Raw genomic sequence first — 19,903 nt, 5'->3', positions numbered from 1 at the left:
ATGTCATAATTTGTTCAAAAAACGGCATGACATTTCTGAGTCATATTAAAAATGATGTGTAAATATGCAGATAGAGTCTATCTTTCTAGTAATGATCTACAGTGTGCAAAAAGTAAACCTTTTGCCATAAGTATCTCCTTTCTGCTAAGCACCGATCATTAAAAATCTCTCTATAAATATGTATATCAGAAGAAGGAAATGCTCGTTCGGGTTGATGTTGTTAGAACTGCAAGTGCAGTTGTATTCCTTGAGCTGCCGTGATGTTTCCTGCTGGCTCGAGCAGTGGGCATTTTGTTGTGACGTGAAGTGAAGTTAGGAGAGTTTAGCGTCTGCATTGTGTTGTTCTTCCAGGTGAGGGTATATTAGATATTTGAATAGTTGTAAGGACTTTAAAGAGAGGGGAGTTATCCATGGATTGCTTGTTGTGAATGTATTGTATAAGTGATTCCATAGACTTAAACTGCGGTAGAGACCACATGATAGGGAGTGGATCTTGTATTTGGAGGACAGGGGAGAGCAGTATCAACGTGGCCCCAGTGGCCTAATGGATAAGGCACTGGCCTCCTAAGCCAGGGATTGTGGGTTCAAGTCCCATCTCGGGTGAAACTCTGTACGTTCAGCTCTTGACGTTTACATTTTCAAAGCACAAACCACACATTTCAGCCCTTGCTTTACATAGACTTTGCAGCTATGGAACATCAATCTACCTTCAAAACACAAGTGCTGGAAATCAAAAACATTTGCCTACATATCCTACTCTTGGGCCCAGTCTGGAGAATGGGATTTCAACCCACCTTTCTGGCTAGACATTTTTTATGTCCTCCTTTGGATAGCACTCGCAGGCAGTCTCCCATTTAGCATTAAAACATGTACTTATTTCACCACTTGAATGTATAAACTGTTGAATAATTAAAAATACCATGTGAAACTGCTATGTTGATAAAGAAGTATTTCTCGAAAAAAGTGCAGCAGATGGGAAGACAGTGCACCCTATTTTATGCTACTATCGCTGGGCTGCTAGTCTTAGAAACCAAACTGAGTTTAGGGAGGGCAGGGTGGTGTTTCAATGATGGCAGTTAAATAGATTTTTCAAAACACCCGGGGTGTTGTTAGACTGAGAAGTTGATGGGACACCTGTGAAAGGCAGCTTTACTTGTCTGCTTTCCGTTGATGTAGATTGTATGTCCTGTTTAACAACCTTTAGTTTCAACAAGGACATTAGAGAGATATTGTGACACTGCCTGGGATGCTTGTCCTCTCTCTATTTTGAAAATTTGCCATGACAACTAAGGGCCAAGGCAGACGTTTAGTTTTAGCCTTGCCCAATTCTAATTTTCCAAACCTAGAGCATACATTTGGCGCAGATTGTAATACTTTGTTAGTACTACCTGTTGTTCCCTTAAGAGTGCATATATTGGGAACAAACAAGATGGCTAAATTATATTGAGGAGTCTGCCACACCAGGTCCTTCACTCGTAAGAACAGTGGGACTGAAGTATGATGGATTAACTAGTTCCCTTAAATGCAGCCATTTCAAACTTTAATCACCACAGCTGGGGACTCTTTAAAGGTGATATGAACTTCTTTTATACCTGAGTGGGAGCGACAAACATGTAGAATATGTGTCGTATTTTTAGAAAGTGTTTGTAGCTATTGGTTAACAGCACTCCTGTGCAACCCCGTTGGCCTAATTCTAAGGCAGTCAAATACTCACAAAGGGATTGTGGGTTTGAGTTCTTTCTGGGGTGGAAGAAGATGTATTTTGGAGATGTTTATCTAGTTTCCTAAGGGTCTTCCTTCTTAACAACATTAGCACTGAAGCGTGCTGATAAAATAACCAATTCCAACAAACTTTACTCCGCCACATGTTCAAGTACCACAGCAGAGCATTTTCTCCACTGCTAGGATAGGAATGGAGAAATGTGCTTGTTTTATGTCTGAGCAGAAAAGATATATGTTTGAATGGATGTGTGGGATAAAACACACCCTGTCGTATGTTGTAAAGGTATTGCAAGTTGTGGAGTAGCTTAGTGATCACATAGAGGAAAGTGGGTGAAGACAGAATTCCTCTGTGGGGTGAATGAACTCGGAGGTGACTTGCGTTATCCTTTTTATGTATGACAAAGGTACTTTATTTCTTACTGCACATTTCAATGCCATCACTAAAAAAAAAAAGAAAAATCCTAGTCTTTTGTTGTTTCATATGGAAGATTATGTTTTCAGGCATGGAGAATGAAAGCAGAAGCTGTAGTGCTGAATTAGACGTTCTCACAAACCATGTAATAATTTGTTCAAAAAAAGGCATGACATTTCTGAGTCATATTAAAAATGATGTGTAAATATGCAGATAGAGTCTATCTTTCCAGTAATGATCTACAGTGTGCAAAAAGTAAACCTTTTGCCATAAGTATCTCCTTTCTGCTAAGCACCGATCATTAAAAATCTCTCTATAAATATGTATATCAGAAGAAGGAAATGCTAGTTCGGGTTGATGTTGTTAGAACTGCAAGTGCAGTTGTATTCCTATAGCTGCCTTGATGTTTCCTGCTGGCTCGAGCAGTGGGCATTTTGTTGTGACATGTGAAGTGAAGTTAGGAGAGAATAGCGTCCGCATTGTGTTGTTCTTCCAGGTGAGGGTATATTAGATATTTGAATAGTTGTAAGGACTTTAAAGAGAGGGGAGTTATCCATGGATTGCTTGTTGTGAATGTGTTGTATAAGTGATTCCATAGACTTAAACTGCGATTGAGACCACATGATAGGGAGTGGATCTTGTATTTGGAGGACAGGGGAGAGCCATATCAACGTTGCTCCAGTGGCCTAATGGATAAGGCACTGGCCTCCTTAGCCAGGGATTGTGGGATAAAGTCCCATCTGGGGTGAAACTCTGTACATTCAGCTCTTGACTTTTACATTTTCAAAGCACAAACCACACAATTCAGCCCTTGCTTTACATAGACTTTGCAGCTATGGAACATCAATCTACCTTCAAAACACAAGTGCTGGAACTCAAAAACATTTCCCTACATATTCTACTCTTGGGCCCAGTCTGGAGTATGGGATTTCAACCCACCTTTCTGGCTAGACATTTTTTATGTCCTCCTTTGGATAGCACTCGCAGGCAGTCTCCCATTTAGCATTAAAACATGTACTTATTTCACCACTTGAATGTATAAACTGTTGAATAATTAAAAATACCATGTGAAACTGCTATGTTGATGAAGAAGTATTTCTCGAAAAAAGTGCAGCAGATGGGAAGACAGTGCACCCTATTTTATGCTACTATCGCTGGGCCCCTAGTCTTAGAAACCAAACTGAGTTTAGGGAGGGCAGGGTGGTGTTTCAATGATGGCAGTTAAATAGATTTTTCAAAACACCCGGGGTGTTGTTAGACTGAGAAGTTGATGGGACACCTGTGAAAGGCAGCTTTACTTGTCTGCTTTTAGTTGATGTAGATTGTATGTCCTGTTTAACAACCTTTGGTTTCAACAAGGACATTAGAGAGATATTGGGACACTGCCTGGGATGCTTGTTCTCTCTCTATTTTGAAAATTTGCCATGCCAACTAAGGGCCAAGGCAGACGTTTAGTTTTAGCCTTGCCCAACTCTAATTTTCCAAACCTAGAGCATACATTTGGCGCAGATTGTAATACTTTGTTACTACTACCTGTTGTTCCCTTAAGAGTGCATATATTGTGAACAAACAAGATGGCCAAATTATATCGTAGGAGTCTGCCACACCAGGTCCTTCACTCATAAGAACAGTGGGACTGAAGCATGATGGATTAACTAGTTCCCTTAAATGCAGCCATTTCAAACTTTAATCACCACAGCTGGGGACTCTTTAAAGGTGATATGAACTTCTTTTATACCTGAGTGGGAGCGACAAACATGTAGAATATGTGTCGTATTTTTAGAAAGTGTTTGTAGCTATTGGTTAACAGCACTCCTGTGCAACCCGTTGGCCTAATTCTAAGGCAGTCAAATACTCACAAAGGGATTGTGGGTTTGAGTTCTTTCTGGGGAGGAATAAGATGTATTTTGGAGATGTTTATATAGTTTCCTAAGGGTCTTCCTTATTAACAACATTAGCACGGAAGCGTGCTGATAAAATAACCAATTCCAACAAACTTTACTCCGCCACCTGTTCAAGTACCACAGCAGAGCATTTTCTCCACTGCTAGGATAGGAATGGAGAAATGTGCTTGTTTTATGTCTGAGCAGAAAAGATATATGTTTGAATGGATGTGTGGGATAAAACACACCCTGGCATATGTTGTAAAGGTATTGCAAGTTGTGGAGTAGCTTAGTGATCACATAGAGGAAAGTGGGTGAAGACAGAATTCCTCTGTGGGGTGAATGAACTCGGAGGTGACTTGCGTTATCCTTTTTATGTATGACAAAGGTACTTTATTTCTTACTGCACATTTCAATGCCATCACTCAAAAAAAACAAAAAATTCCTAGTCTTTTGTTGTTTCATATGGAAGATTATGTTTTCAGGCATGGAGAATGAAAGCAGAAGCTGTAGTGCTGAATTAGACGTTGTCACAAACCATGTAATAATTTGTTCAAAAAATGGCATGACATTTCTGAGTCATATTAAAAATGATGTGTAAATATGCAGATAGAGTCTATCTTTCCAGTAATGATCTACAGTGTGCAAAAAGTAAACCTTTTGCATAAGTATCTCCTTTCTGCTAAGCACCGATCATTAAAAATCTCTCTATAAATATGTATATCAGAAGAAGGAAATGCTAGTTCGGGTTGATGTTGTTAGAACTGCAAGTGCAGTTGTATTCCTTGAGCTGCCTTGATGTTTCCTGCTGGCTCGAGCAGTGGGCATTTTGTTGTGACATGTGAAGTGAAGTTTGGAGAGTTTAGCGTCCGCATTGTGTTGTTCTTCCAGGTGAGGGTATATTAGATATTTGAATAGTTGTAAGGACTTTAAAGAGAGGGGAGTTATCCATGGATTGCTTGTTGTGAATGTATTGTATAAGTGATTCTATAGACTGAAACTGCGGTAGAGACCACATGATAGGGAGTGGATCTTGTATTTGGAGGACAGGGGAGAGCAGCATTAACATGGCTCCAGTGGCCTAATGGATAAAGCACTGGCCTCCTAAGCCAGTGATTGTGGGTTCAAGTCCCATCTGGGGTGAAACTCTGTACAATCAGCTCTTGACTTTAACATTTTCAAAGCACAAACCACACAATTCAGCCCTTGCTTTACATAGACTTTGCAGCTATGGAACATCAATCTACCTTCAAAACACAAGTGCTGGAACTCAAAAACATTTGCCTACATATCCTACTCTTGGGCCCAGTCTGGAGAATGGGATTTCAACCCACCTTTCTGGCTAGACATTTTTTATGTCCTCCTTTGGATAGCACTCGCAGGCAGTCTCCCATTTAGCATTAAAACATGTACTTATTTCACCACTTGAATGTATAAACTGTTGAATAATTAAAAATACCATGTGAAACTGCTATGTTGATAAAGAAGTATTTCTCGAAAAAAGTGCAGCAGATGGGAAGACAGTGCACCCTATTTTATGCTACTATCGCTGGGCCCCTAGTCTTAGAAACCAAACTGAGTTTAGGGAGGGCAGGGTGGTGTTTCAATGATGGCAGTTAAATAGATTTTTCAAAACGCCCGGGGTGTTGTTAGCCTGAGAAGTTGATGGGACACCTGTGAAAGGCAGCTTTACTTGCCTGCTTTTAGTTGATGTAGATTGTATGTCCTGTTTAACAACCTTTGGTTTCAACAAGGACATTAGAGAGATATTGGGACACTGCCTGGGATGCTTGTCCTCTCTCTATTTTGACAATTTGCCATGCCAACTAAGGGCCAAGGCATACGTTTAGTTTTAGACTTGCCCAACTCTAATTTTCCAAACCTAGAGCATACATTTGGCGCAGATTGTAATACTTTGTTAGTACTACCTTTTGTTCCCTTAAGAGTGCATATATTGTGAACAAACAAGATGGCCAAATTATATCGTAGGAGACTGCCACACCAGGTCCTTCACTCGTAAGAACAGTGGGACTGAAGCATGATGGATTAACTAGATCCCTTAAATGAAGCCATTTCAAACTTTAATCACCACAGCTGGGGACTCTTTAAAGGTGATATGAACTTCTTTTATACCTGAGTGGGAGCGACAAACATGTAGAATATGTGTCGTATTTTTAGAAAGTGTTTGTTGCTATTGGTTAACAGCACTCCTGTGCAACCCCGTTGGCCTAATGGGTAAGGCAGTCAAATACTAACAAAGGGATTGTGGGTTTGAGTTCTTTCTGGGTTGGAAGAAGATGTATTTTGGAGATGTTTATCTAGTTTCCTAAGGGTCTTCCTTCTTAACAACATTAGCACTGAAGCGTGCTGATAAAATAACCAATTCCAACAAACTTTACTCTGCCACCTGTTCAAGTACCACAGTAGAGCATTTTCTCCACTGCTAGGATAGGAATGGAGAAATGTGCTTGTTTTATGTCTGAGCAGAAAAGATATATGTTTGAATGGATGTGTGGGATAAAACACACCCTGTCGTATGTTGTAAAGGTATTGCAAATTGTGGAGTAGCTTAGTGATCACATAGAGGAAAGTGGGTGAAGACAGAATTCCTCTGTGGGGTGAATGAACTCGGAGGTGACTTGCGTTATCCTTTTTATGTATGACAAAGGTACTTTATTTCTTACTGCACATTTCAATGCCATCACTCAAAAAAAACAAAAAATTCCTAGTCTTTTGTTGTTTCATATGGAAGATTATGTTTTCAGGCATGGAGAATGAAAGCAGAAGATGTAGTGCTGAATTAGACGTTCTCACAAACCATGTAATAATTTGTTCAAAAAAGGCATGACATTTCTGAGTCATATTTAAAATGATGTGTAAATATGCAGATAGAGTCTATCTTTCCAGTAATGATCTACAGTGTGCAAAAAGTAAAACTTTTGCCATAAGTATCTCCTTTCTGCTAAGCACCGATCATTAAAAATCTCTCTATAAATATGTATATCAGAAGAAGGAAATGTTAGTTCGGGTTGATGTTGTTAGAACTGCAAGTGCAGTTGTATTCCTTGAGCTGCCTTGATGTTTCCTGCTGGCTCGAGCAGTGGGCATTTTGTTGTGACATGTGAAGTGAAGTTAGGAGAGTTTAGCGTCCGCATTGTGTTGTTCTTCCAGGTGAGGGTATATTAGATATTTGAATAGTTGTAAGGACTTTAAAGAGAGGGGAGTTATCCATGGATTGCTTGTTGTGAATGTATTGTATAAGTGATTCCATAGACTTAAACTGCGGTAGAGACCACATGATAGGGAGTGGATCTTGTATTTGGAAGACAGGGGAGAGGAGTATCAACATGGCCCCAGTGGCCTAATGGATAAGGCACTGGCCTCCTAAGCCAGGGATTGTGGGTTCAACTCCCATCTGGGGTGAAACTCTGTACATTCAGCTCCTGACTTTTAGATTTTCAAAGCACAAACCACACAATTCAGCCCTTGCTTTACATAGACTTTGGAGCTATGGAACATCAATCTACCTTCAAAACACAAGTGCTGGAACTCAAAAACATTTGCCTACATATCCTACTCTTGGGCCCAGTCTGGAGAATGGGATTTCAACCCACCTTTCTGGCTAGACATTTTTTATGTCCTCCTTTGGATAGCACTCGCAGGCAGTCTCCCATTTAGCATTAAAACATGTACTTATTTCACCACTTGAATGTATAAACTGTTGAATAATTAAAAATACCATGTGAAACTGCTATGTTGATAAAGAAGTATTTTTCGAAAAAAGTGCAGCAGATGGGAAGACAGTGCACCCTATTTTATGCTACTATCGCTGGGCCCCTAGTCTTAGAAATCAAACTAAGTTTAGGGAGGGCAGGGTGGTGTTTCAATGATGGCAGTTAAATAGATTTTTCAAAACACCCGGGGTGTTGTTAGACTGAGAAGTTGATGGGACACCTGTGAAAGGCAGCTTTACTTGTCTGCTTTTAGTTGATGTAGATTGTATGTCCTGTTTAACAACCTTTGGTTTCAACAAGGACATTAGAGAGATATTGGGACACTGCCTGGGATGCTTGTCCTCTCTCTATTTTGAAAATTTGCCATGCCAACTAAGGGCCAAGGCAGACGTTTAGTTTTAGCCTTGCCCAACTCTAATTTTCCAAACCTAGAGCATACATTTGGCGCAGATTGTAATACTTTGTTAGTACTACCTGTTGTTCCCTTAAGAGTGCATATATTGTGAACAAACAAGATGGCCAAATTATATCGTAGGAGTCTGCCACACCAGGTCCTTCACTCGTAAGAACAGTGGGACTGAAGCATGATGGATTAACTAGTTCCCTTAAATGCAGCCATTTCAAACTTTAATCACCACAGCTGGGGACTCTTTAAAGGTGATAGGAACTTCTTTTATACCTGAGTGGGAGCGACAAACATGTAGAATATGTGTCGTATTTTTAGAAAGTGTTTGTAGCTATTGGTTAACAGCACTCCTGTGCAACCCGTTGGCCTAATTCTAAGGCAGTCAAATACTCACAAAGGGATTGTGGGTTTGAGTTCTTTCTGGGGTGGAAGAAGATGTATTTTGGAGATGTTTATATAGTTTCCTAAGGGTCTTCCTTATTAACAACATTAGCACGGAAGCGTGCTGATAAAATAACCAATTCCAACAAACTTTACTCCGCCACCTGTTCAAGTACCACAGTAGAGCAGTTTCTCCACTGCTAGGATAGGAATGAAGAAATGTGCTTGTTTTATGTCTGAGCAGAAAAGTTATATGTTTGAATGGATGTGTGGGATAAAACACACCCTGTCATATGTTGTAAAGGTATTGCAAGTTGTCGAGTAGCTTAGTGATCACATAGAGGAAAGTGGGTGAAGACAGAATTCCTCTGTGGGGTGAATGAACTCGGAGGTGACTTGCGTTATCCTTTTTATGTATGACAAAGGTACTTTATTTCTTACTGCACATTTCAATGCCATCACTAAAAAAAAACAAAAAATTCCTAGTCTTTTGTTGTTTCATATGGAAGATTATGTTTTCAGGCATGGAGAATGAAAGCAGAAGCTGTAGTGCTGAATTAGACGTTCTCACAAACCATGTAATAATTTGTTCAAAAAACGGCATGACATTTCTGAGTCATATTAAAAATGATGTGTAAATATGCAGATAGAGTCTATCTTTCCAGTAATGATCTACAGTGTGCAAAAAGTAAACCTTTTGCCATAAGTATCTCCTTTCTGCTAAGCACCGATCATTAAAAATCTCTCTATAAATATGTATATCAGAAGAAGGAAATGCTCGTTCGGGTTGATGTTGTTAGAACTGCAAGTGCAGTTGTATTCCTTGAGCTGCCGTGATGTTTCCTGCTGGCTCGAGCAGTGGGCATTTTGTTGTGACGTGAAGTGAAGTTAGGAGAGTTTAGCGTCCGCATTGTGTTGTTCTTCCAGGTGAGGGTATATTAGATATTTGAATAGTTGTAAGGACTTTAAAGAGAGGGGAGTTATCCATGGATTGCTTGTTGTGTATGTATTGTATAAGTGATTCCATAGACTTAAACTGCGGTAGAGACCACATGATAGGGAGTGGATCTTGTATTTGGAGGACAGGGGAGAGCAGTATCAACGTGGCCCCAGTGGCCTAATGGATAAGGCACTGGCCTCCTAAGCCAGGGATTGTGGGTTCAAGTCCCATCTGGGGTGAAACTCTGTACGTTCAGCGATTGACTTTTACATTTTCAAAGCACAAACCACACATTTCAGCCCTTGCTTTACATAGACTTTGCAGCTATGGAACATCAATCTACCTTCAAAACACAAGTGCTGGAACTCAAAAACATTTGCCTACATATCCTACTCTTGGGCCCAGTCTGGAGAATGGGATTTCAACCCACCTTTCTGGCTAGACATTTTTTATGTCCTCCTTTGGATAGCACTCGCAGGCAGTCTCCCATTTAGCATTAAAACATGTACTTATTTCACCACTTGAATGTATAAACTGTTGAATAATTAAAAATACCATGTGAAACTGCTATGTTGATAAAGAAGTATTTCTCGAAAAAAGTGCAGCAGATGGGAAGACAGTGCACCCTATTTTATGCTACTATCGCTGGGCTGCTAGTCTTAGAAACCAAACTGAGTTTAGGGAGGGCAGGGTGGTGTTTCAATGATGGCAGTTAAATAGATTTTTCAAAACACCCGGGGTGTTGTTAGACTGAGAAGTTGATGGGACACCTGTGAAAGGCAGCTTTACTTGTCTGCTTTCAGTTGATGTAGATTGTATGTCCTGTTTAACAACCTTTAGTTTCAACAAGGACATTAGAGAGATATTGTGACACTGCCTGGGATGCTTGTCCTCTCTCTATTTTGAAAATTTGCCATGACAACTAAGGGCCAAGGCAGACGTTTAGTTTTAGCCTTGCCCAATTCTAATTTTCCAAACCTAGAGCATACATTTGGCGCAGATTGTAATACTTTGTTAGTACTACCTGTTGTTCCCTTAAGAGTGCATATATTGTGAACAAACAAGATGGCCAAATTATATTGAGGAGTCTGCCACACCAGGTCCTTCACTCGTAAGAACAGTGGGACTGAAGCATGATGGATTAACTAGTTCCCTTAAATGCAGCCATTTCAAACTTTAATCACCACAGCTGGGGACTCTTTAAAGGTGATATGAACTTCTTTTATACCTGAGTGTGAGCGACAAACATGTAGAATATGTGTCGTATTTTTAGAAAGTGTTTGTAGCTATTGGTTAACAGCACTCCTGTGCAACCCCGTTGGCCTAATTCTAAGGCAGTCAAATACTCACAAAGGGATTGTGGGTTTGAGTTCTTTCTGGGGTGGAAGAAGATGTATTTTGGAGATGTTTATCTAGTTTCCTAAGGGTCTTCCTTCTTAACAACATTAGCACTGAAGCGTGCTGATAAAATAACCAATTCCAACAAACTTTACTCCGCCACCTGTTTAAGTACCACAGCAGAGCATTTTCTCCACTGCTAGGATAGGAATGGAGAAATGTGCTTGTTTTATGTCTGAGCAGAAAAGATATATGTTTGAATGGATGTGTGGGATAAAACACACCCTCTCGTGTGTTGTAAAGGTATTGCAAGTTGTGGAGTAGCTTAGTGATCACATAGAGGAAAGTGGGTGAAGACAGAATTCCTCTGTGGGGTGAATGAACTCGGAGGTGACTTGTGTTATCCTTTTTATGTATGACAAAGGTACTTTATTTCTTACTGCACATTTCAATGCCATCACTCAAAAAAAACAAAAAATTCCTAGTCTTTTCTTGTTTCATATGGAAGATTATGTTTTCAGGCATGGAGAATGAAAGCAGAAGCTGTAGTGCTGAATTAGACGTTCTCACAAACCATGTAATAATTTGTTAAAAAAACGGCATGACGTTTCTGAGTCATATTAAAAATGATGTGTAAATATGCAGATAGAGTCTATATTTCCAGTAATGATCTACAGTGTGCAAAAAGTAAACCTTTTGCCATAAGTGTCTCCTTTCTGCTAAGCACCGATCATTAAAAATCTCTCTATAAATATGTATATCAGAAGAAGGAAATGCTAGTTCGGGTTGATGTTGTTAGAACTGCAAGTGCAGTTGTATTCCTTGAGCTGCCTTGATGTTTCCTGCTGGCTCGAGCAGTGGGCATTTTGTTGTGACATGTGAAGTGAAGTTAGGAGAGTTTAGCGTCCGCATTGTGTTGTTCTTCCAGGTGAGGGTATATTAGATATTTGAATAGTTGTAAGGACTTTAAAGAGAGGGACGTTATCCATGGATTGCTTGTTGTGAATGTATTGTATAAGTGATTCCATAGACTTAAACTGCGGTAGAGACCACATGATAGGAAGTGGATCTTGTATTTGGAGGACAGGGGAGAGCAGTATCAACGTGGCCCCAATGGCCTAATGGATAAGGCACTGTCCTTCTAAGCCAGGGATTGTGGGTTCAAGTCCGATCTGGGGTGAAACTCTGTCCATTCAGCTCTTGACTTTTACATTTTCAAAGCACAAACCACACAATTCAGCCCTTGCTTTACATAGACTTTGCAGCTATGGAACATCAATCTACCTTCAAAACACAAGTGCTGGAACTCAAAAACATTTGCCTACATATCCTACTCTTGGGCCCAGTATGGAGAATGGGATTTCAACCCACCTTTCTGGCTAGACATTTTTTATGTCCTCCTTTGGATAGCACTCACAGGCAGTCTCCCATTTAGCATTAAAACATGCACTTATTTCACCACTTGAATGTATAAACTGTTGAATAATTAAAAATACCGTGTGAAACTGCTATGTTGATAAAGAAGTATTTCTCGAAAAAAGTGCAGCAGATGGGAAGACAGTGCACCCTATTTTATGCTTTTATCGCTGGGCCCCTAGTCTTAGAAACCAAACTGAGTTTAGGGAGGGCAGGGTGGTGTTTCAATGATGGCAGTTAAATAGATTTTTCAAAACACCCGGGGTGTTGTTAGACTGAGAAGTTGATGGGACACCTGTGAAAGGCAGCTTTACTTGCCTGCTTTTAGTTGATGTAGATTGTATGTCCTGTTTTACAACCTTTGGTTTCAACAAGGACATTAGAGAGATATTGGGACACTGCCTGGGATGCTTGTCCTCTCTCTATTTTGAAAATGTGCCATGCCAACTAAGGGCCAAGGCAGACGTTTAGTTTTAGACTTGCCCAACTCTAATTTTCCAAACCTAGAGCATACATTTGGCGCAGATTGTAATACTTTGTTAGTACTACCTGTTGTTCCCTTAAGAGTGCATATATTGTGAACAAACAAGATGGACAAATTATATCTTAGGAGTCTGCCACACCAGGTCCTTCACTCGTAAGAACAGTGGGACTGAAGCATGATGGATTAACTAGTTCCCTTAAATGCAGCCATTTCAAACTTTAATCACCACAGCTGGGGACTCTTTAAAGGTGATATGAACTTCTTTTATACCTGAGTGGGAGCGACAAACATGTGGAATATGTGTCGTATTTTTAGAAAGTGTTTGTAGCTATTGGTTAACAGCACTCCTGTGCAACCCCGTTGGCCTAATTCTAAGGCAGTCAAATACTCACAAAGGGATTGTGGGTTTGAGTTCTTTCTGGGGTGGAAGAAGATGTATTTTGGAGATGTTTATCTAGTTTCCTAAGGGTCTTCCTTCTTAACAACATTAGCACTGAAGCGTGCTGATAAAATAACCAATTCCAACAAACTTTACTCCGCCACCTGTTCAAGTACCACAGCAGAGCATTTTCTCCACTGCTAGGATAGGAATGGAGAAATGTGCTTGTTTTATGTCTGAGCAGAAAAGATATATGTTTGAATGGATGTGTGGGATAAAACACACCCTCTCGTGTGTTGTAAAGGTATTGCAAGTTGTGGAGTAGCTTAGTGATCACATAGAGGAAAGTGGGTGAAGACAGAATTCCTCTGTGGGGTGAATGAACTCGGAGGTGACTTGTGTTATCCTTTTTATGTATGACAAAGGTACTTTATTTCTTACTGCACATTTCAATGCCATCACTCAAAAAAAACAAAAAATTCCTAGTCTTTTCTTGTTTCATATGGAAGATTATGTTTTCAGGCATGGAGAATGAAAGCAGAAGCTGTAGTGCTGAATTAGACGTTCTCACAAACCATGTAATAATTTGTTCAAAAAACGGCATGACATTTCTGAGTCATATTAAAAATGATGTGTAAATATGCAGATAGAGTCTATATTTCCAGTAATGATCTACAGTGTGCAAAAAGTAAACCTTTTGCCATAAGTGTCTCCTTTCTGCTAAGCACCGATCATTAAAAATCTCTCTATAAATATGTATATCAGAAGAAGGAAATGCTAGTTCGGGTTGATGTTGTTAGAACTGCAAGTGCAGTTGTATTCCTTGAGCTGCCTTGATGTTTCCTGCTGGCTCGAGCAGTGGGCATTTTGTTGTGACATGTGAAGTGAAGTTAGGAGAGTTTAGCGTCCGCATTGTGTTGTTCTTCCAGGTGAGGGTATATTAGATATTTGAATAGTTGTAAGGACTTTAAAGAGAGGGACGTTATCCATGGATTGCTTGTTGTGAATGTATTGTATAAGTGATTCCATAGACTTAAACTGCGGTAGAGACCACATGATAGGGAGTGGATCTTGTATTTGGAGGACAGGGGAGAGCAGTATCAACGTGGCCCCAATGGCCTAATGGATAAGGCACTGTCCTTCTAAGCAAGGGATTGTGGGTTCAAGTCCCATCTGGGGTGAAACTCTGTCCATTCAGCTCTTGACTTTTACATTTTCAAAGCACAAACCACACAATTCAGCCCTTGCTTTACATAGACTTTGCAGCTATGGAACATCAATCTACCTTCAAAACACAAGTGCTGGAACTCAAAAACATTTGCCTACATATCCTACTCTTGGGCCCAGTATGGAGAATGGGATTTCAACCCACCTTTCTGGCTAGACATTTTTTATGTCCTCCTTTGGATAGCACTCACAGGCAGTCTCCCATTTAGCATTAAAACATGCACTTATTTCACCACTTGAATGTATAAACTGTTGAATAATTAAAAATACCATGTGAAACTGCTATGTTGATAAAGAAGTATTTCTCGAAAAAAGTGCAGCAGATGGGAAGACAGTGCACCCTATTTTATGCTTTTATCGCTGGGCCCCTAGTCTTAGAAACCAAACTGAGTTTAGGGAGGGCAGGGTGGTGTTTCAATGATGGCAGTTAAATAGATTTTTCAAAACACCCGGGGTGTTGTTAGACTGAGAAGTTGATGGGACACCTGTGAAAGGCAGCTTTACTTGCCTGCTTTTAGTTGATGTAGATTGTATGTCCTGTTTTACAACCTTTGGTTTCAACAAGGACATTAGAGAGATATTGGGACACTGCCTGGGATGCTTGTCCTCTCTCTATTTTGAAAATGTGCCATGCCAACTAAGGGCCAAGGCAGACGTTTAGTTTTAGACTTGCCCAACTCTAATTTTCCAAACCTAGAGCATACATTTGGCGCAGATTGTAATACTTTGTTAGTACTACCTGTTGTTCCCTTAAGAGTGCATATATTGTGAACAAACAAGATGGACAAATTATATCTTAGGAGTCTGCCACACCAGGTCCTTCACTCGTAAGAACAGTGGGACTGAAGCATGATGGATTAACTAGTTCCCTTAAATGCAGCCATTTCAAACTTTAATCACCACAGCTGGGGACTCTTTAAAGGTGATATGAACTTCTTTTATACCTGAGTGGGAGCGACAAACATGTGGAATATGTGTCGTATTTTTAGAAAGTGTTTGTAGCTATTGGTTAACAGCACTCCTGTGCAACCCCGTTGGCCTAATTCTAAGGCAGTCAAATACTCACAAAGGGATTGTGGGTTTGAGTTCTTTCTGGGGTGGAAGAAGATGTATTTTGGAGATGTTTATCTAGTTTCCTAAGGGTCTTCCTTCTTAACAACATTAGCACTGAAGCGTGCTGATAAAATAACCAATTCCAACAAACTTTACTCCGCCACCTGTTCAAGTACCACAGCAGAGCATTTTCTCCACTGCTAGGATAGGAATGGAGAAATGTGCTTGTTTTATGTCTGAGCAGAAAAGATATATGTTTGAATGGATGTGTGGGATAAAACACACCCTCTCGTGTGTTGTAAAGGTATTGCAAGTTGTGGAGTAGCTTAGTGATCACATAGAGGAAAGTGGGTGAAGACAGAATTCCTCTGTGGGGTGAATGAACTCGGAGGTGACTTGTGTTATCCTTTTTATGTATGACAAAGGTACTTTATTTCTTACTGCACATTTCAATGCCATCACTCAAAAAAAACAAAAAATTCCTAGTCTTTTCTTGTTTCATATGGAAGATTATGTTTTCAGGCATGGAGAATGAAAGCAGAAGCTGTAGTGCTGAATTAGACGTTCTCACAAACCATGTAATAATTTGTTCAAAAAACGGCATGACATTTCTGAGTCATATTAAAAATGATGTGTAAATATGCAGATAGAGTCTATATTTCCAGTAATGATCTACAGTGTGCAAAAAGTAAACCTTTTGCCATAAGTGTCTCCTTTCTGCTAAGCACCGATCATTAAAAATCTCTCTATAAATATGTATATCAGAAGAAGGAAATGCTAGTTCGGGTTGATGTTGTTAGAACTGCAAGTGCAGTTGTATTCCTTGAGCTGCCTTGATGTTTCCTGCTGGCTCGAGCAGTGGGCATTTTGTTGTGACATGTGAAGTGAAGTTAGGAGAGTTTAGCGTCCGCATTGTGTTGTTCTTCCAGGTGAGGGTATATTAGATATTTGAATAGTTGTAAGGACTTTAAAGAGAGGGACGTTATCCATGGATTGCTTGTTGTGAATGTATTGTATAAGTGATTCCATAGACTTAAACTGCGGTAGAGACCACATGATAGGGAGTGGATCTTGTATTTGGAGGACAGGGGAGAGCAGTATCAACGTGGCCCCAATGGCCTAATGGATAAGGCACTGTCCTTCTAAGCAAGGGATTGTGGGTTCAAGTCCCATCTGGGGTGAAACTCTGTCCATTCAGCTCTTGACTTTTACATTTTCAAAGCACAAACCACACAATTCAGCCCTTGCTTTACATAGACTTTGCAGCTATGGAACATCAATCTACCTTCAAAACACAAGTGCTGGAACTCAAAAACATTTGCCTACATATCCTACTCTTGGGCCCAGTATGGAGAATGGGATTTCAACCCACCTTTCTGGCTAGACATTTTTTATGTCCTCCTTTGGATAGCACTCACAGGCAGTCTCCCATTTAGCATTAAAACATGCACTTATTTCACCACTTGAATGTATAAACTGTTGAATAATTAAAAATACCATGTGAAACTGCTATGTTGATAAAGAAGTATTTCTCGAAAAAAGTGCAGCAGATGGGAAGACAGTGCACCCTATTTTATGCCTTTATCGCTGGGTCCCTAGTCTTAGAAACCAAACTGAGTTTAGGGAGGGCAGGGTGGTGTTTCAATGATGGCAGTTAAATAGATTTTTCAAAACACCCGGGGTGTTGTTAGACTGAGAAGTTGATGGGACACCTGTGAAAGGCAGCTTTACTTGCCTGCTTTTAGTTGATGTAGATTGTATGTCCTGTTTTACAACCTTTGGTTTCAACAAGGACATTAGAGAGATATTGGGACACTGCCTGGGATGCTTGTCCTCTCTCTATTTTGAAAATGTGCCATGCCAACTAAGGGCCAAGGCAGACGTTTAGTTTTAGACTTGCCCAACTCTAATTTTCCAAACCTAGAGCATACATTTGGCGCAGATTGTAATACTTTGTTAGTACTACCTGTTGTTCCCTTAAGAGTGCATATATTGTGAACAAACAAGATGGACAAATTATATCTTAGGAGTCTGCCACACCAGGTCCTTCACTCGTAAGAACAGTGGGACTGAAGCATGATGGATTAACTAGTTCCCTTAAATGCAGCCATTTCAAACTTTAATCACCACAGCTGGGGACTCTTTAAAGGTGATATGAACTTCTTTTATACCTGAGTGGGAGCGACAAACATGTAGAATATGTGTCGTATTTTTAGAAAGTGTTTGTACCTATTGGTTAACAGCACTCCTGTGCAACCCCGTTGGCCTAATGGGTAAGGCAGTCAAATACTCACAAAGGGATTGTGGGTTTGAGTTCTTTCTGGGTTGGAAGAAGATGTATTTTGGAGATGTTTATCTAGTTTCCTAAGGGTCTTCCTTCTTAACAACATTAGCACTGAAGCGTGCTGATAAAATAACCAATTCCAACAAACTTTACTCCGCCACTTGTTCAAGTACCACAGTAGAGCATTTTCTCCACTGCTAGGATAGGAATGGAGAAATGTGCTTGTTTTATGTCTGAGCAGAAAAGATATATGTTTGAATGGATGTATGGGATAAAACACACCCTGTAGTATGTTGTAAAGGTATTGCACGTTGTGGAGTAGCTTCGTGATCACATAGAGGAAAGTGGGTGAAGACAGAATTCCTCTGTGGGGTGAATGAACTCGGAGGTGACTTGTGTTATCCTTTTTATGTATGACAAAGGTACTTTATTTCTTACTGCACATTTCAATGCCATCACTCAAAAAAAACAAAAAATTCCTAGTCTTTTGTTGTTTCATATGGAAGATTATGTTTTCAGGCATGGAGAATGAAAGTAGAAGCTGTAGTGCTGAATTAGACGTTCTCACAAACCATGTAATAATTTGTTCAAAAAAAGGCATGACATTTCTGAGTCATATTAAAAATGATGTGTAAATATGCAGATAGAGTCTATCTTTCCAGTAATGATCTACAGTGTGCAAAAAGTAAACCTTTTGCCATAAGTATCTCCTTTCTGCTAAGCACCGATCATTAAAAATCTCTCTATAAATATGTATATCAGAAGAAGGAAATGTTAGTTCGGGTTGATGTTGTTAGAACTGCAAGTGCAGTTGTATTCCTTGAGCTGCCTTGATGTTTCCTGCTGGCTCGAGCAGTGGGCATTTTGTTGTGACATGTGAAGTGAAGTTAGGAGAGTTTAGCGTCCGCATTGTGTTGTTCTTCCAGGTGAGGGTATATTAGATATTTGAATAGTTGTAAGGACTTTAAAGAGAGGGGAGTTATCCATGGATTGCTTGTTGTGAATGTATTGTATAAGTGATTCCATAGACTTAAACTGCGGTAGAGACCACATGATAGGGAGTGGATCTTGTATTTGGAAGACAGGGGAGAGGAGTATCAACATGGTCCCAGTGGCCTAATGGATAAGGCACTGGCCTCCTAAGCCAGGGATTGTGGGTTCAAGTCCCATCTGGGGTGAAACTCTGTACATTCAGCTCTTGACTTTTAGATTTTCAAAGCACAAACCACACAATTCAGCCCTTGCTTTACATAGACTTTGGAGCTATGGAACATCAATCTACCTTCAAAACACAAGTGCTGGAACTCAAAAACATTTGCCTACATATCCTACTCTTGGGCCCAGTCTGGAGAATGGGATTTCAACCCACCTTTCTGGGTAGACATTTTTTATGTCCTCCTTTGGATAGCACTCGCAGGCAGTCTCCCATTTAGCATTAAAACATGTACTTATTTCACCACTTGAATGTATAAACTGTTGAATAATTAAAAATACCATGTGAAACTGCTATGTTGATAAAGAAGTATTTTTCGAAAAAAGTGCAGCAGATGGGAAGACAGTGCACCCTATTTTATGCTACTATCGCTGGGCCCCTAGTCTTAGAAATCAAACTGAGTTTAGGGAGGGCAGGGTGGTGTTTCAATGATGGCAGTTAAATAGATTTTTCAAAACACCCGGGGTGTTGTTAGACTGAGAAGTTGATGGGACACCTGTGAAAGGCAGCTTTACTTGTCTGCTTTTAGTTGATGTAGATTGTATGTCCTGTTTAACAACCTTTGGTTTCAACAAGGACATTAGAGAGATATTGGGACACTGCCTGGGATGCTTGTCCTCTCTCTATTTTGAAAATTTGCCATGCCAACTAAGGGCCAAGGCAGACGTTTAGTTTTAGCCTTGCCCAACTCTAATTTTCCAAACCTAGAGCATACATTTAGCGCAGATTGTAATACTTTGTTAGTACTACCTGTTGTTCCCTTAAGAGTGCATATATTGTGAACAAACAAGATGGCCAAATTATATCGTAGGAGTCTGCCACACCAGGTCCTTCACTCGTAAGAACAGTGGGACTGAAGCATGATGGATTAACTAGTTCCCTTAAATGCAGCCATTTCAAACTTTAATCACCACAGCTGGGGACTCTTTAAAGGTGATATGAACTTCTTTTATACCTGAGTGGGAGCGACAAACATGTAGAATATGTGTCGTATTTTTAGAAAGTGTTTGTAGCTATTGGTTAACAGCACT

At 40.0% G+C, this 19,903-nt stretch overlaps 5 non-coding genes across 5 annotated transcripts; all 5 read left to right on the top strand.

Moving 5' to 3' along the window:
- Window positions 1-530: 530 nt before the first annotated feature.
- On the top strand, window positions 531-603 carry TRNAR-CCU (transfer RNA arginine (anticodon CCU)). The gene has a single exon. It is a non-coding gene; the product is annotated as a tRNA-Arg (tRNA).
- A 4,484-nt stretch (window positions 604-5,087) lies between these two features.
- TRNAR-CCU (transfer RNA arginine (anticodon CCU)) lies at window positions 5,088-5,160 on the top strand. The gene has a single exon. It is a non-coding gene; the product is annotated as a tRNA-Arg (tRNA).
- Window positions 5,161-7,367: 2,207 nt separating this feature from the next.
- TRNAR-CCU (transfer RNA arginine (anticodon CCU)) lies at window positions 7,368-7,440 on the top strand. The gene has a single exon. It is a non-coding gene; the product is annotated as a tRNA-Arg (tRNA).
- Window positions 7,441-9,644: 2,204 nt separating this feature from the next.
- Window positions 9,645-9,717, top strand: TRNAR-CCU (transfer RNA arginine (anticodon CCU)). The gene has a single exon. It is a non-coding gene; the product is annotated as a tRNA-Arg (tRNA).
- A 9,047-nt stretch (window positions 9,718-18,764) lies between these two features.
- TRNAR-CCU (transfer RNA arginine (anticodon CCU)) lies at window positions 18,765-18,837 on the top strand. Its single transcript has one exon. It is a non-coding gene; the product is annotated as a tRNA-Arg (tRNA).
- Window positions 18,838-19,903: the final 1,066 nt, after the last annotated feature.

This window comes from Pleurodeles waltl, chromosome 7 (assembly GCF_031143425.1).
Source record: "Pleurodeles waltl isolate 20211129_DDA chromosome 7, aPleWal1.hap1.20221129, whole genome shotgun sequence".
Classification (NCBI taxonomy): domain Eukaryota; kingdom Metazoa; phylum Chordata; class Amphibia; order Caudata; family Salamandridae; genus Pleurodeles; species Pleurodeles waltl.
The sequence above is the reverse complement of the archived record's forward strand: the minus strand, read 5'-3'. Positions and strand labels throughout refer to the sequence as shown.